The following is a 16,250-nucleotide window of genomic DNA, read 5'->3' as shown; positions in this document are numbered from 1 at the left end:
AAATGTAAAATTGTAATGCATAAGGGGATGCATGTGAAGAAAAAGTTAACTTTTTGTTTTATATATATATATATATTTGAATATTATCATTGATAAAAATTATGTATGTCAAAATTTCTTCTTATGGATGTGTTGATGTTTTGTTTGTATGGATTATATAAATTATTATCATGATTGTATTGTATTTCTGTTAATCTATCACTTTAAATGCCGTTTGCAGAGAGACTGGATCCTTGAGGAATACTATGTAAGTGTGTGATGAGCAATGCTTATTTGAGCCCCTGAGGATGCCATCATTTGATGACACTTGTAGTCAGACATACAGGCATACCCCACTTTTAAGTACGCAATGGGGTTTATTTACTAAAGCTGGAAAGTGCAAAATCAGGCTCACTTCTGCATAGAAACCAATGAGCTTCTAACCCTAGATTGCTCAATTAAGCTTTGGTAATAAAACCTGGAAGCTAATTGGTTTCTATGCAGAAGTGAGCCTGATTTTGCACTTTCCAGCTTTAGTAAATAAACCCCATTGTGTACTTAAAAGTGGGGAATGCTTGTATAAGAAATCTATTGGACAGCATTTCTTTAGTAAAAACTTGTGCTGATGGAGATGTGTATAAAGCTGACAGAATACTGCACTGGAATCCAAATTTTAGCAAAGCATTTTTCAGGTATCCCCAATGGATTCTGTCAAAGGCCTTTTCTGCTTTTAAGGCCAAGAATATAGAAGGTACTTTGAAAGATTTAGCAAAATGCATTACATTTCTAATTTATTGAATGGCATCAGGTACCTGCCAGCCTGAGATGAAGCCAACCTGATCAGTATTGTAGGTTGTTAATCTTCTGGCTATGATCTTAGTATGAATCTTAAAATCAGTATTTAAAAATGAGATAGGACGAACGTTTTGGGGTGATACCGGCTCCTTACCTGGTGTAGAAAAGTGCAAGTGGACACTGCAGCATTAAAAGCATTCTGTAGGTGGGGAACAAGATGGGAAGAGAAGAGTGGAATACTCAGCTAAAAAACAAAAGGGTCCAGTGCTTTATTATTTGGAAGGGATTGGATTGCCTTTTATATCTCTTTGATGGAGAAGGGAGTGTTTAACTCTTGTAATTGGTTTTCTTATAGTTGGAGTAGGCAGAGAAAATCTTAAGATCTGGAGATTGTATCCAGCCAGGGTTGGGGAGTGTTGGGGTCTTCCCGTAAGTTGTATAGTGAGTTATAATACACACTGAATGGGGAAAGGGGAGGCTTAATTCATTTGGGCCCACTTTTCATTGGCTTGCGGCTGCTTTCCTTTTGCTTAAAATGGCAACAGCATTTTGCCTCAGCATTCATTTTATATTGCCCCTTTAAGTGTGCTTTCTAATGCTTAAGGTGGTACAACTTCTGCCTCAGTTGTACTATATTATTTCTAATGCTCTTTTATGAAAGCTTTTATTTTTATTTCCAGGACTTTCCAGAGTCTTGGAATTCCCTATAAAAGGGGCTTCTCTCAGCAGTCATTACTCAGAGTGGTTGACAGCAATACTACAAGCTTGGGCATACTCATTTCCTGCTTGTCTGTATAATGAAGACCCTGATAAGAAGACTGCTTGAGAAAGCTGAAAGCGCTGGTGGGGAAGAATGGCTACGTCGGTGCCTGGAGATTGATGAGGGACAGGACAGTCAAGTTCAGGGAAGATTCCAATATTGAACAACACAGAGAAGGAACAAATACCTCACAGTAATATAAAACCTCAGCCTCCTACCTATGTGCAAGCCACCATGAAGATATGCTGCTTAACTACTTCGTAAATATACATTGGCCGGGTGGGAGTCTTCCCCCTCCCTCTGACGGACGTTCCTGAACGTCCAGTCAGAAGGAGATCGCACGTGCCCACGATCCTGGACACGGCGCTTCTCAGAAACCTCAGGGGGCCTCTGTGATTGGCCCTCCTGATCACATGACGGCTGTGAATGGACACGGCCGTAAAAAAACAAACAGCCGGTTGTTAGGCAATCGGCTCTCCTCTCCTCACACGGAAGTCGTCGCTGAGGAGAGGAGAGCAGATCGTTGCAGCCGGCTGGTGATCAGTGAGTATGAGCTGTTTTTTACAGCTTTTTACTCACTGATCACCAGTCTATTGTAAAAAACACATGTCCCCAAATAATAAAAACACATGTCCCCCACATATGTCCCACTAAAATCACATGTCCCAATGATTATCTGCACACATATGTCAGTGATCACCTGCACACATCTGTACATGATCATTTGCGTACATATGTTCGTGATCACACAAACCAATTATTATACACTTAACAGAATTTTTTTTACCAAAAACATGTAGCAGAATACACTTTAGCTTAAATTTAGGACAAAATTCGATTTTATTGGATTCCTTTTAAAAAAGAAGAAAATATTTTTTTTTTCCAAATTTCCGCCCTTTTTTCGATTATATCGCAAAAAATAAGAAAACGGAGTCGTGAATAAATACTACCAAAATAAAGCTCTATTTGTGCAAACAAAATGATAAAACTTTAATTTGGGTACAGCGTAGCATGACCGCGCAATTGTCATTGAAATTGCAAGAGCGCTGAAACCTGAAAATTGGGCTGGGAAGAAAGGGGGCCAAAATGCCCTGTATTGTAGTGGTTAAAATTTGTTAGCCTGAGCCCATCCAGCCTCCTCCCCCTGCAGCTGAATCTGCCTGAAGAGAAGCCAGCCCAGCACCGCCATCACAGGTCACATCGGAGTCTACATCAAGAGAGCCAGAATACCAGTATGGCCATGTCTGGGAGAGAGGAGGTAAAGCAGCAGGTCTCTCTGAGCCAGCAAGGTACACGCAGTTCCAAACAAAGGCAGTCTCTCTCTTTGCCCTGTCCGTAGGAGAAGTGGGCGGTCCAGAGCTCAGCATGATCTTCCTTTGCATATTCCTCCCCCTTCTGCCTCTTGTATCATTGTAAGACTATCTGAACCTCTATCATCCAGGCGCCATCTGCTGGATGAAAATCAGACTGCAGCTTCAATACATCAAATTAATTCTTCAATTCCTATAGGTGAGCAAGCTGTTATTGAAAACACTTAACATTTCTTCTTTATCTAAGATTGTAGATTCTATATCAAAAACAGCAGAAGCCTTGTCTACTTCCAAAAACTGTGTCTATATACCAACAGTTCCTGCTAGTGAGCATATTGCTATTCAGGATTGTTCTGCACAAGTTTGGTCTAATTTAACCCTGTCTAATCCAGTTTTGCCAGTAATTAACACTTAAGCCCCATACACACTATCAGTTTTTCTGCTGAGTTTTTCCTTCAGATTTACCAAAACCATATAATATGAGGTCAAACCTTAGGCGTTTCAATTTGTATGCAGTCAGGCAGGCCCTTGCACTACATGGTTTTGGTAAACCTGAAGGAAAAACTCTGCAGAAAAACTGATAGTGTGTATAGGGCTTAACTCTTCCTTTTCAGTTCCTGAGACTTGTTTAAAGGAAATTCTTCAGTGGGAGTTTTCTCCTCTTGGTTTTCACCTATATTCATCAAAGAACAAATATGGAAGGGGGAATATATTGACATCCTGTCACTTTTACCATTTTCTAAGGAATTTACTTTGACACTGGAAAGGAAGGGCGATGAGAGGTTAGAAGAAGATCAGCATAGACCCATTGTCAGAACCTTCCATAACTGGTTGCATGTCTTTTCATATTTTCTAGTATTATGTGTGAAAAATTCCCTAATAAATGTAGTGGCTTATTCCAATATTTGGAGATAGTCCTGGAAGCATATACGTTTTGGTGGTATAGGCTGGTTTTCTAATGAGGAGTCTTATCGTCAAAAGTTGTCTGTGTACCTCAATTACAGTAAGGTTTGAAGGACATTGGATTATGGCTGAATCTTATTGTGCCTCAAGGATCACATTTTGTTAAACAGCCGACCACCGATCCCAATATTGCTTCTGCTTATAAGAAAGGCATTTTTCATGCCTTTTATGAGTCACAATGTAAATGCAATTTTTCTTACAGGTATAAACATGAGCGCTCATTGTGTGGTGACACTCATCCACTCTCTAAATGCTTTCGGAGATCCACTATGACTATACTCCCACGCAAAATGATATTTTTCTAAAAGGCCTATATGCCTGTAAGGCCAGAAAACATGCATTATTGGCTATGTTTTTATCCAAACAAGGAGAAGACAGCCCTACTTCCTAAAGGTTTTGCTGAAGGTTCAGCTTCCTATTTTTGATGGTTATGGTCATTTTAGTCTGTAATTTAAAGTCAGTTGATACGTTTAAACACATTGTAAGGGAGAAAATGTTCAAAGAAATTTCTGAAACAAGGTTATCCAGTCATTTTTTATCTCCTGCTTTTAAGAATTTTTGATTATCACCTCTGGGTATAGTCCCCAAAAAAGAGCAAAACTCCTTTAGGCTCATCCATCATCTTTCATTCTCCAAAGGGGACTTTTTAAATGATCAAATTGATATCTCACTTTCATCTGTCAGTTATTCAACATTTGATGAGCCATTAGCAAGATAAGAAATTTAGTTCTGGTACCTTGCTTGCCAAGGCAGATATCAAATCAGCCTTCTGGTTGTTACCTATTGCACCTGAATGTTTTAACTCCCTTGGTTTTTACTTTGAAGGGCAATTTTCCCCTGACAGGCATTTGCCCATGGGCTGTTGGCTGTCTTGCTAATATTTTGAAACCTTTGCATTTTTTTCTACAATGGGTCATTGTTCACGAATCCAGTTTTGATAATATAATCCATTATTTCGATGATTTTTTGTTTTTTGGCCCTCCTGATTCTTCACTTTGTTTTTATGTACTAAAGCTTTTCTTTTATGTATCAAATCATTATGAAATTCCTTTAACTTTTGAGAAAACAGTTTTTCCAACTATTTCATTGGAGTTTTCGGGAATAACTATTGACACCTCTTTAATAGAATACAGACTACCTGAAGTTAAAATAGAGAGACTTAAGTCTTATATTCTGTTTTTCCTGGTGGAGAAAAGTTTTAATTAGGAGAACTTAAATCTCTTTTAAGCATTTCGGCATTTGCCTCTGGAATTATGCCAGTAGGGAGTTTTTTTTTTCCAGAGGTCTTTCTCTGGCCTCTTCTGGAATGAAGTCACCTTTTTCGCATGTTCATATGACACAGGATCTTAAAGAAGATCTGATCATCTGGTCCCAGTTCCTTGATGACTACAATGTTAGGTCCTATTTTCAAACAGATTTTGTTTTTGACTCAGAATTGCAACTTTATACGTATGAAGCTGGGTCCAAGGGCTTTGCAGCAATCTTTCAAACACACTGGTGCTGTGGTGTCTGGCCCCTTTATTGGATAGTTAAAAAAGCTACAAAGTGTGTTGTGCTATTGAAGTTATTTCCAATAATTGTAGCTTTGGAAGTGTGGTGTAATTAGTTTGCTAACAAGTGCATTATTGTCCAGATGCTTAATAAAGGTGTTTCATAGTTAGTAAGGTTGAATAAAGACACCAGTCCATCCAGTTCAACCTGAGTGAGTGTCTACCCCTATCCCTGTACATTCTACACTCACATTGGTCCCTACCCTCAAGGAGCCAACAATCTAAGGTCCCCATTCATATACTAGGGCCAATTTGGACAGAAGCCAATTAACCTACCTGCATGTCTTTGGAGTGTGGGAGGAAACCGGAGCACCCGGAGGAAACCCATGCAGGCACAGGGAGAACATGCAAACTCCAGGCAGGTAGTGTCCTGGTTGGGATTCAAACCAGCGACCCTTTTTACTGCTAGGTGAGAGTGCTAACCACTACACCAGTGTGACGCCCAGTGTTATCTTTGCAATAAATTGTTTCATTTCCAAATCAGTCTTTGTCATCAAATTATTGCTATTCTTTGTTTGTTTTTTGGCTAAAATGTAACATTTGGGAAAAAGCAAAGTTTATCCCTAGAAAATTAAACATGGCAGATGTTCTGTCTCGCTTACAGATTTTGCAGTTCAGGCAGCTGCTCCCAAGTGCAGATCTGGAGGGTGTTGTATGCCCAGAATAGGTTTGGGACCTGATATGACCATTGTCAACAATAGTGATGGACGAACTTCAGACGGGACGTTTCGCGGCCGATAGTTCGCGAACCGTAACGTTCACGGCGGGCCCCATTAACTTCAATTGGAGGCGAACTTTGCAAACCTACAGGTCAAATTTGCAGCCACAAAATAATTACTAGCTGTGCAAACATAGTCCCACCACATGGCCAATGACATAACACATGTATGAGGTGAATCTGGGATCGACAACTACAAGCATTCTTTTTTTATATGTGAAATTGTGACAATTCAGGACTGTGGAGCGCATGAAGGCAATGGAGGAGAGGGAAGGTCAGGGTAGGCTAAGAAGAGGGTGCAGGAGATGATCACCAGCAGCGTGACATACAGCAATGACACCTGCACCGTGATAGAGAGCACTGACAGCAGCAGCGTGACATACAGCAATGACACGTGCAGCGTGATAGAGTGATCTGACACCAGCACCGTGATAGAGAGCACTGACATCAGCAGCGTGACATAAAGCACTGACACCAGCACCATGATATACAGCACTGACACCAGCACCGTGATATACAGCACTGACACCTGCACTGTAAGCAGCCCCAGGAGGAAGTCAGCATAGCACAGGGATGGTGGGAGCCCCACATAATGAGCATAGCACAGGGATGGTGGGAGCCCCTCATAATATGCACAGCAGAGGTACAGCCCCAGGAGGAAGTCAGCACAGCACAGGGATGGTGGGAGCCCCTTATAATAAGCAGCCCCAGGAGGATGTCAGCATAGCACAGGGATGGTGAGAGCCCCTCATAATAAGCAGCCCCAGGAGGAAGTCAGCACAGCACAGGGATGGTGGGAGCCCCTCATAATAAGCAGCCCAGGAGGATGTCAGCATAGCACAGGGATGGTGGGAGCCCCTCATAATAAGCAGCCCCAGGAGGAAGTCAGCACAGCACAGGGATGGTGGGAGCCCCTCATAATGAGCATAGCACAGGGATGGTGGGGGGCCCTCATAATGAGCATATCACAGGGATGGTGGGAGCCCCTCATAATATGCACAGCAGAGGTACAGCCCCAGGAGGAAGTCAGCACAGCACAGGGATGGTGGGAGCCCCCCATAATAAGCAGCCCCAGGAGGATGTCAGCATAGCACAGGGATGGTGGGAGCCCCTCATAATAAGCAGCCCCAGGAGGATGTCAGCATAGCACAGGGATGGTGGGAGCCCCTCATAATAAGCAGCCCCAGGAGGAAGTCAGCACAGCACAGGGATGGTGGGAGCCCCTCATAATGAGCATAGCACAGGGATGGTGGGAGCCCCTCATAATGAGCACAGCACAGGGATGGTGGGAGCCCCTCATAATAAGCAGCCCAGGAGGATGTCAGCATAGCACAGGGATGGTGGGAGCCCCTCATGATAAGCAGCTCCAGGAGGAAGTCAGCACAGCACAGGGATGGTGGGAGCCCCTCATAATGAGCATAGCACAGGGATGGTGGGAGCCCCTCATAATGAGCATAGCACAGGGATGGTGGGAGCCCCTCATAATATGCACAGCAGAGGTACAGCCCCAGGAGGAAGTCAGCACAGCACAGGGATGGTGGGAGCCCCTCATAATAAGCAGCCCCAGGAGGAAGTCAGCACAGCACAGGGATGGTGGGAGCCCCTCATAATAAGAAGCCCCAGTAGAAATATGACACCGCTCAACCTCTTCAAACAGGAGGGTACGGGCATATAGTACGGTGTGCTTTTTTTGGACAAGGAAGTGAGCCAAATGAAGAAAGAAGGTCTGTGTGCTCGATTAAAAAAATCACATAGACATAAATGGTCTACTGGTCACATGTGTTGAATTCCTCCGAGATCCATGCCTCATTCATTTTTAGAAATGTGAGGTAGTTAACACTGTCGTGAGCTAGGCGAGTACGCTTATCGGTCACGATCCCCCCTGCTGCGCTGAACGTCTTTTCGGACAGGACACTGGACGAGGGGCAAGCCAACAGTTTGATTGCAAATTGGGCAAGCTCTGGCCAGAGGTCAAGCCTGCCCAACCAGTAGTCCAGGGGTTCATCACTCCTAAGAGCGTCCACATCGGCCATTAACCCGATGTAGTCAGACACCTGACAGTCTAGGTGTTCCCTGATGCTGGATCCGGATGACACCTGTCGATGGGTCGGCTGAAAGAATGAATGACCTCATATCAGAAGTCACCAACACATTTTCAAACCAGCTTCTTCTTGCAGGCGCTGTTGGATTTGTACCCGCAACTCCTTCTCTGAGAGTGGGAATTGCTCCTCTGCCAGCGCACGCAAAAGCAGAATGCAGCATTTCTCGAAGCAAGGCCTGGAAGTGCTCCATTCTGACAGCCCTCTGTGACGGCGGTAACATTTCCGCCATTTTGTGTTTGTACCGGGGGTCTAAGTACGTTGCCACCCAGTACTGGTCCTTGACCCTTATGCTTTTTATACGGGAGTCCCTATTAAAACACTGGAGCATGAAGGCCCCCATTTGCACTAAACTGGAAGCGGTGTGGTGGCCTGGCTCCTGCTCATCATCCAGGATAATGTTGTCCTCTTCATTCTTCTCTCCCCATCCACGCACAACAGGGATCCCAGAAAGGTTTAAAGCATGCTCTTCTTGCTCCTCCTCATCCGCCCCGGCACCATCCTCCTCTGACTCCTCTTCAGGCTCCTGTTGTTCACTTGTCTCAGATAGAGTAGCCCCCCCTGGGAAATCATCCAGCATTGCGACTTCCTCATCTTCCCGCTCCTGCTCCTCCACAGCTTGATCAATGACACGACGCAATGCACGCTCCATAAAGAAGGCATAAGGTACCATGTCACTGATGGCGCCATGGCTGCGACTGACCAGTTTGGTGATCTCCTCAAATGGCCGCAGAAGTCTGCATGCGTTGCGCATGAGCAGCCACTGGCGCGGTGAAAAAAAAAACCAGCTCTCCAGAACCTGTTCTGCCGCAGAGTTCATACAGGTAGACATTAACTGCACGTTTCTGCTGGAGCAGCCTATCAAGCATATAGAAGGTTGAGTTCCATCGCGTCGGGCAATCGCAAATAAGACGTCTGACCGGCAGATTGTGTCGCCGCTAAATGTCAGCAAAGCAAGCCATGGCTGTGTAAGATCTTCTGAAATGGGCCGAGATTTTCCTTGCCTGCCGCAAGATGTCCTGGACCCCAGGGTATTTGACAACAAATCGCTGCACGACCAAGTTTAAGACGTGTGCCATGCATGGCAAGTGCGTAATTTTGCCCTGTTTTAATGCGCTAAGCAGACTGGCACCGTTGTCACACACCACTTTACCAACTGTCAAATTGAGCGGTGTTAGCCACTGATCTGCCTGTGAACGCAAAGCTGAAAGGATTACCGGGCCAGTGTGGCTCTTGGCTTCCAGGCACAACAGACGCAGCACGGCATGGCAACGTCTCACCTGGCATGTCGAATAGGTTCTGGGGAGCTTGGGCGGCGCAGCGGAAGAGACGCTATTAGCGGAAAAGGAGGAGTCAGCCGAGGAGGAGAGGGAGGAGAATGGAGTAGAAGGAGGAGGAGGAGAAGAAGAGCCAGGCCTGCATGCAATCCGTGGCGGTAAAACCAAATCTACACGGGTGCCACGGGTTACATGCTTGACGGCCTTCAGAAGGTTCACCCAGTGGGCAGTAAAAGTGATATACCTTCCCTGCCCGTGTTTGCTAGACCACGTGTCTGTGGTCAGATGTATCCTGGCACCGACACTGTGTGCCAGAGATACATTCACTTGCCGCTGAACATGGCCATATAGCTCTGGGATGCCCTTCTCTGAGAAATACTTCCTTCCTGGGACCTTCCATTGTGGTGTTTCAATGGCCACAAATTTTCGAAAAGGCCTCCGAGTCCACCAGTTTATATGGCAGTAGTTGGCGGGCTATCAGTTCTGACAAGCCAGCCATCAACCGTTGGGCAAGAGGGTTATCCGGCGTCATCATTTTTTTACGCTCGAACATTAGGCCCACGGAAGCCTGCCTTTTTGCAGAAAAACGTGAGCTTGGCGTGATGGAAGGTGGAGTGGAGGACAATTGTGAGGAGAGAGGAGAAGTAGAAGACGAGGCTGGACGGTGAGAGCCTGGAGTTTGGCTTTGTGTGTTCCGTTGCTCCCACTGGGCTCGGTGATGGCTGCTCATGTGCCTTCTTAAGGCGGTCGTCCCTAGGTGAGTGTTGGGCTTACCGCGACTAATGCGTTGACTGCAAAGATTGCAGATGGCAACACAATTGTCAGCAGCGAACACGTTAAAAAAAGCCCACACTGCGGAGCCATGTGCCGGCGTCCTGGGAGCGCCAGATGTGACCGTACATGGTCGATGACTCGCTCCTGATACATTAGCAGTCTGCTTTGTCCCTCCTGTGCAATGTAAGTTATTCCTGCTTCTCCTCCCTATCTGCTGGTCCATATCTCCCTCTGAACTCCCCTCCTCTTCCTCTCTTGTGGGCACCCACGTGACATCACTAGACACGTCATCATCGATGTCACCTTCTCCACCGCTATAAGTAGAGATCTCGGAGTAGGCAGCAACACCGGGGACCAACCTCCTCCTTGGGCTGATCTGGGTACTGTCGTCTGACTGCTGAGTGGCGGTTGTTGCTACCTCCTCTTCCTGATCCAATGCCAAGAGTGGCTGCACATCAGAAATGTCTTGATATGGATCAGAAAATAATTCCTGTGACTCAAGCGGAAGGTATGTGGTGGTGGTGGTGGTGGTGTTGGTGGTAGTGTCTTTGGGGGTGCACATAGCAGAGAGTGAAGAAGAGGGTGCAGATCGAGAGGATGAGGAGGGTGCAGAAGAGTAAGGCTGAGTGAGCCACTCAACCAAGTCTGGTGCGTCCTTTAAAGTAATTCAACGCACCTTCTGCGACTTCCCACTTTGGCTCAAGCCTGTTGCTCCTTCCCTACCCCTACCACCCCTGCGGAAGGGCCTGCCTCTTCCTCTGCCTGTCATTTTTTAAATGACCCTGTGACAAAACTCTCAGTCCCTATACTGATAAAGGACTGCTGCAGAATAGGGCAGCAGTCAGCAGTAGTGCACCTCAACCCTATATATTGTGGACCTATACCAGTCCTTAAGGATTAGCAGATTGTACCTCACTCAACCCTATGTACTGTAGTACCCTATACCTTACCAGTCCTTATAAGGACCTTTGTGGAACTAGTAGGTTGTGAATGATTACTAGACTGTACCTCAGTCCCTATACCGATAAAGGACTTCTGCAGTATAGGGCAGCAGTCAGCAGTAGTGCACCTCAACCCTATATATTGTGGACCTATACCAGTCCTTAAGGAATAGCAGACTGTACCTCACTCAACCCTATGTACTGTAGTACCCTATACCTTACCAGTCCTTATAAGGACCTTTGTGGAACTAGTAGGTTGTGAATGATTAGCAGACTGTACCTCATTCCCTATACTGATAAAGGACTACTGCAGTAGAAGGGCAGCAGTCAGCAGTAGTGCACCTCAACCCTATATATTGTGGACCTATACCAGTCCTTAAGGAATAGCAGACTGTACCTCACTCAACCCTATGTACTGTAGTACCCTATACCTTACCAGTCCTTATAAGGACCTTTGTGGAACTAGTAGGTTGTGAATGATTAGCAGACTGTACCTCAGTCCCTATACTGATAAAGGACTACTGCAGCAGAAGGGCAGCAGTCAGCAGTAGTGCACCTCAACCCTATATATTGTGGACCTGTACCAGTCCTTAAGGAATAGCAGACTGTACCTCACTCAACCCTATGTACTGTAGTACCCTATACCTTACCAGTCTTTATAAGGACCTTTGTGGAACTAGTAGGTTGTGAATGATTAGCAGACTGTACCTCAGTCCCTATACTGATAAAGGACTACTGCAGCAGAAGGGCAGCAGTCAGCAGTAGTGCACCTCAACCCTATATATTGTGGACCTATACCAGTCCTTAAGGAATAGCAGACTGTACCTCACTCAACCCTATGTACTGTAGTACCCTATACCTTACCAGTCCTTATAAGGACCTTTGTGGAACTAGTAGGTTGTGAATGATTAGCAGACTGTACCTCAGTCCCTATACTGATAAAGGACTACTGCAGCAGAAGGGCAGCAGTCAAGTATAATATTATTTCTATATTTGGAAGAAAGAATATTATACGTGTACAAGCCTATTACCATACCAGTCCTGAAAAGAACCTTTGTGGACCTAATAGTAACAGCTACTGATTAAACTGACTGTCCCTCACTGCCACACACAGCTTCCTGCCTGTCCCTATTTAAACTGACAAAACACAGGCTGCTGGAACAATAACTTGAATAGCATTCAAAACTATATCCTGTACTACTTTACCATACCAGTCCTGAAAAGGACTTTTGTGGACCTAATAGTAACAGCTAATGATTAAACTGACTGTCCCTGCTGCACACAGTGTCCTGTCCCTTTCTCTACACTGACAAAAGACAGGCTGCTGCAACAATCACTAGCACAGCAGTGCCTCAAACCTTTATCCTGAACTACACCTAACACCTATACCATACCAGTCCTTAAAAGAACTTTTGTGGACCTAATAGCTAGCGATTTGGGTCACTGCAGTCTCTCCCTGCTCCACACAGCAACCTCTCCCTATAGTGACATACAAAAGAATGTAAAATGGCCGCCGGATCGGGTCTATTTATAAGTTAGGGGGAATGTCCAAGTGTCCATGTGCTGTAATGTCTCAATTGGCTGTCCTGTACCCCATGATGGATGTGTCATCATAGGTCAAAGTTCTTTTACACAGTAAACACGGAAGTCCGCCGGGCAAACAGCGGCAATAGTCCACTGATCGGGCAGACCGCGAACAGCCGAAATTTGCCGCGAAACGACCGCCAGGCGAACCGTTCGGCCACCCCTAATCAACAAGGCAATACAAAGTTCAATAGCAACCAATACATGGACTTCATACTCAGTCGCATGGGAGAAATGGTTATCTTTTAATATGATTTGTGGTTTTAATCCAATTTCACCATCCAAGCACACAGTTTTGGTCTATGTTCTTTAACCCCCCTGGCGGTATTCCCGAGTCTGGCTCGGGGTGGAAGTTTTATACCAAAAGGTAACCCCGAGCCAGACTCGGGACAGCATCGCTGTATGCAGGAGGAGGTTACTTACCTTCTCCCTTGGATTCAGCGATGTCCCCCTGAAGTACGAGCGGCTCGTCCTCCGTTTGATTCATCACGGAGCCGAGCTGCTCGGGGACGGAGATCGGCACCAAATTCAAAAAGTGAAACACACAGTATACATACAGTATAATGTAATCTTACAGATTACATTGCTGTATGTAATAATTTCACATCCCCTTTGTCCCTAGTGGTCTGCCCAGTGCCCTGCATGCAGTTTTATAATATAAAAAATGCTCTTTATGCCTGGAAACTGGAGATTGTGCATAGAAACCAAAACTGTCCCTTTACATCAAAAATGATTTTAGACCAGCTAGAAAACAGTGATAAAAAAATTGGAATCACTCGCAGAATTGAGCGATAGCGTTTTGTGGGGAGATCCGTCATCAAATATTGAAAAGTAATGACAGTGAAAATTCTCCCCATTGGCAACGTCATTTGTGACGAAACGCATCCGTAAAGGCACGCAGTGACGCCACCACGTTGCACGAGGGGAGGACGGGCTTCCGAATGCCGGCCGGCTTTCTATTGTTTCATGCTGTATTTGAATGGATGTACATGTAAGTGTAAAATTCACATTTTAAATAAATTATCCAAACGGTATTATACTATGTGGGTTTCCTCTTTTCTTTGGAGCCACTGTTAGAAATTTTTTTGGATCGCTGAACAAGGGATAATTTTATGAGAACGCTACCATTCATTTGGGTTAGCTAATCTATGAGCGCAAACCATAATGAGAAAGACACTGACGATTTGTTTACAAGGCTTTTGATTAAGCTTCCATCTGGTAAGCATATTCACTTCTCGGTGATGGGCACTTGTTTGCTGTTTTGAGTGGATTCACTGTGGTGTCCTGGAAAGAATTGCGACAGAGGACTTTTTTATGAACTTTGTTTGCCTTTTCTTTTCAATTTAATGAATCACTATTTATGTTACTTTATTTATTAATTTTGTATGTAAAGTGATTTAAATAAATTTATTTTTATTTATTATACTATTATACTTTTTATTGTGTAGGCAGTATATTTTGGTTTTTGGCGCAGCTTTTAAAAAATGTTCTAGTGAAAATTCTGCAACTGAGCAAATTTCAGTGTTTTTGATTTGATTACATTATTGAATAATTTTTATTATTGTTATATTATTATTTGGTATAATTATTTATAGTTATTTATTATATTGTAATTTATGATTTCATTTTTCAAACTTTATCATACCTGGGATGTCTGCTAGACTCTGGTTTGGACAGATTTAAGTGAGTTATTCCTAAGAATTACAGGACTACAATATAAAACACCAAATTTTCATGCAAAATAATTGTACCGCTTTCAGCACCTAAAATCTGAAATAATCATACTGCCTTGAGGTTAATGCAGCAAAATATATCTCATAGTCAGATGGAAAAAACAGGAATTACATTTTTCTTCAAACGTTGTCAATTTCCTGCTTATAGCAGCTATTTCTACATTAAACAAGCATTCAAAGGATATAGAAAGGTATGCTTTGTGGCTAATGATAGGTGTCCAATTTCTATGGATATTTAGAAAAAAAATTTTGCTCATCTACTCAGTTTGTTTCTCTTCTTATAAAGCCTTGTTATTTAAAACTGCTTTTGTTGTTGCCTTCTTTGCAGCATTAAGGATATCAAAATTAGTACCAAAGAACAAAAAAGGCAGGTCAGGATTGGGTTTTAGTGATATAGTTCTTTTACCCTTGGTGTCAATATTCTAACAAAAAATCCAAAACTGACCAGCTGCGAAAAAAGGTCGTTGGCTCAATCTTCAAGCTTGTGCTGATCCTGATATCTGCCCTGTTAAATTGGTCTCTAATTTTATTCAATCCAGACCTCTTGGTACAAATATTTTTTTTTAATTCATGAAGATTCCCCTCCGGTCACAACTACTAGTTTAGTTCTGTTTTCAAAAAATGTTTGGTTAAATTAGGCCTTCAGGGTTTCAAATTTTTATCCCATTATTTTCGCATAGGCTCAGCCACTGAAGCGGCTATATTGGGCTTTGAAGATTCAATTATAAAAAAGCTGAGAAGATAGGATTCTCAGAGATTTAATCTGTATATTCGCCCTAACTTGTCTGTGACAGACGCACCCAGGACAGAGGCTTTTGGAGGGACTGAATGCTAGCCTTTTGAATACCGAATATGGGTCCTGGCATTTGAAGGAGCTACAAGCATTTAGGAAGATATTCTTTTATGTAATTCAAAAGGACATTATTAAGGGGGGATGGTCTCTGCATGCTTGGGACCCATATAGCAGATGTATGTGAAAGGAATGCTGATTAATGAGATCTGGAAAGCCCTGGGTCTCCTGTTGTCTACTAGTGTGGCTTCTAAGAGTATTTCACCCATTGTTGTTTGTGCTAATTAACCCTATTGTATGAAGGAGTTCTGTGTTGATGTTTATGATAATGTGTATTGTATAGTCAGTGAGCTAGGAGACGTGAAGTCTACCCTAAAAGGTATTTGTGTGTCATCTCACATAAATCAGTCCATGTTCAGCAACTAAACAAGCATCACTTGTTTTGTGCTTGTGAGCTGTTGAAATATCTGATATCTATATTCAGACTGGGAGGAAGTGGTATATGATGAAAGCGGAGTGTGGGATGTTTCATTACATTGTCTCTTTGATTGTTCAGGTAACAAAACCTTCATTTGGATTATTGGACACTCATTTATTTACTGGGCTCGTAAGAGAGCTCCCCAGTGATGCTATGCTGAAAATCTTAGCCTGCATCCTAACCATTTTCAGTTTTTTTAGGAAGGGGATAAGAAGTCTTCAGTGGTGTAATTTGTATTTTCATTTGTCTCAGTTGTTTTAATATTGGCCTGTCCCATCTATCTTAGTGATACACTTAAGGGGGAATGATTTAGATAAGTAGAATAAAACCTTGGATCTATCATTTATGATAAAGCATGAGCATTTTAAAATCACATTTCCTGATACTAGTACTATTTTTTCTGAAATGATTCCCTGATTGATTTGGTATTATCCTGATTTAAAACCCTTGGGGAAGATCGGAAAACTAACAGGTCCATTGAGAAATTCATGCCTATCGC

The 16,250-nt window shown here is 43.6% G+C and overlaps 1 protein-coding gene across 1 annotated transcript in view; it reads right to left on the bottom strand.

The window, feature by feature from the left end:
• The window catches only part of SLC6A2 (solute carrier family 6 member 2), a 698,054-nt gene that overhangs the window by 5,728 nt on the left and 676,076 nt on the right, over nucleotides 1-16,250 (bottom strand). The window lies entirely within an intron of this gene.

This window comes from Lithobates pipiens, unplaced genomic scaffold (genome assembly GCF_037356315.1).
Source record: "Lithobates pipiens isolate NorthernLeopardFrog02 unplaced genomic scaffold, aLitPip1_a1.2 Scaffold_10, whole genome shotgun sequence".
Taxonomy (NCBI): Eukaryota; Metazoa; Chordata; class Amphibia; order Anura; family Ranidae; genus Lithobates; species Lithobates pipiens.
The sequence above is the reverse complement of the archived record's forward strand: the minus strand, read 5'-3'. Positions and strand labels throughout refer to the sequence as shown.